Source organism: Oncorhynchus keta, unplaced genomic scaffold (genome assembly GCF_023373465.1).
Source record: "Oncorhynchus keta strain PuntledgeMale-10-30-2019 unplaced genomic scaffold, Oket_V2 Un_contig_27033_pilon_pilon, whole genome shotgun sequence".
Lineage (NCBI taxonomy): Eukaryota > Metazoa > Chordata > Actinopteri > Salmoniformes > Salmonidae > Oncorhynchus > Oncorhynchus keta.
Genome location: NW_026285299.1, coordinates 1 through 1,422, shown reverse-complemented (window position 1 = coordinate 1,422; position 1,422 = coordinate 1). Strand labels below are relative to the sequence as shown.

The 1,422-nt window shown below is 61.3% G+C and overlaps 1 long non-coding RNA gene across 3 annotated transcripts; it reads right to left on the bottom strand.

Annotated features, from left to right (window-relative positions):
* Positions 1 to 76: 76 nt before the first annotated feature.
* On the bottom strand, positions 77 to 1,212 carry LOC127922769 (uncharacterized). 3 transcript variants are annotated; one of them, XR_008112193.1, is made up of 7 exons: positions 1,163 to 1,212; positions 746 to 829; positions 543 to 596; positions 413 to 482; positions 243 to 314; positions 150 to 187; positions 77 to 115 (listed from the first exon to the last, which is right to left on the bottom strand). It is a non-coding gene; the product is annotated as an uncharacterized LOC127922769 (long non-coding RNA). The 3 variants fall into 3 exon arrangements; XR_008112194.1 differs by lacking the exons at positions 150 to 187; positions 746 to 829; positions 1,163 to 1,212 and adding an exon at positions 872 to 916 and having other exon boundaries at positions 77 to 117; XR_008112195.1 differs by lacking the exons at positions 150 to 187; positions 746 to 829; positions 1,163 to 1,212 and adding an exon at positions 890 to 916 and having other exon boundaries at positions 77 to 117.
* Positions 1,213 to 1,422: the final 210 nt, after the last annotated feature.

The window sequence follows — 1,422 nt, the reverse complement described above, 5'->3', positions numbered from 1 at the left end:
CTCCCCGTCTTCACCTCTCCCCCGTCTTCACCTCTCCCCGTCTTCACCTCTCCCCCGTCTTCACCTCTCTCCCGTCTTCACCTCTCCCCGTCTTCACCTCTCTCCCCGTCTTCACCTCTCTCCCGTCTTCACCTCTCTCCCGTCTTCACCTCTCTCCCCGTCTTCACCTCTCTCCCCGTCTTCACCTCTCCTCCCTCCCGTCTTCACCTCTCTCCCCGTCTTCACCTCTCCCCCGTCTTCACCTCTCCCCGTCTTCACCTCTCTCCCAGTCTTCACCTCTCTCCCCGTCTTCACCTCTCTCCCCGTCTTCACCTCTCCCCCTGTCTTCACCTCTCTCCCGTCTTCACCTCTCTCCCGTCTTCACCTCTCCCGTCTTCACCTCTCCCCGTCTTCACCTCTCTCCCGTCTTCACCTCTCCCCGTCTTCACCTCTCTCCCCGTCTTCACCTCTCTCCCAGTCTTCACCTCTCTCCCCGTCTTCACCTCTCCCCCGTCTTCACCTCTCTCCCCGTCTTCACCTCCCCGTCTTCACCTCTCCTTCACCTCTCTCCCCGTCTTCACCTCTCTCCCCGTCTTCACCTCTCTCCCCGTCTTCACCTCTCCCCCGTCTTCACCTCTCCCCGTCTTCACCTCTCCCCGTCTTCACCTCTCCCCCGTCTTCACCTCTCTCCCCGTCTTCACCTCTCTCCCAGTCTTCCCTCTCCCCGTCTTCACCTCTCCCCTCTTCACCTCTCCCCCGTCTTCACCTCTCTCCCCGTCTTCACCTCTCCCCGTCTTCACCTCTCCCCGTCTTCACCTCTCCCCGTCTTCACCTCTCCCCGTCTTCACCTCTCCCCCGTCTTCACCTCTCTCCCGTCTTCACCTCTCTTCACCTCTCTCCCCGTCTTCACCTCTCTCCCAGTCTTCACCTCTCTCCCGTCTTCACCTCTCTCCCCCCGTCTTCACCTCTCCCCGTCTTCACCTCTCTCCCCCCGTCTTCACCTCTCTCCCGTCTTCACCTCTCTCCCACCTCTCTCCGTCTTCACCTCTCTCCCCGTCTTCACCTCTCTCCCGTCTTCACCTCTCTCCCCGTCTTCACCTCTCCCCCCTCTTCACCTCTCCCCGTCTTCACCTCTCTCCCCGTCTTCACCTCTCCCCCCGTCTTCACCTCTCCCCGTCTTCACCTCTCCCCGTCTTCACCTCTCTCCCCGTCTTCACCTCTCCCCGTCTTCACCTCTCTTCACCTCTCTTCTTCACCTCTCTCCCCGTCTTCACCTCTCTCCCTTCACGTCTTCACCTCTCTCCCGTCTTCACCTCTCCCGTCTTCACCTCTCCCCCGTCTTCCCCTCTCCCCCGTCTTCACCTCTCTCCCCGTCTTCACCTCTCCTCCCGTCTTCACCTCTCCCCCGTCTTCACCTCTCCCCGTCTTCACCTCTCCCCGTCT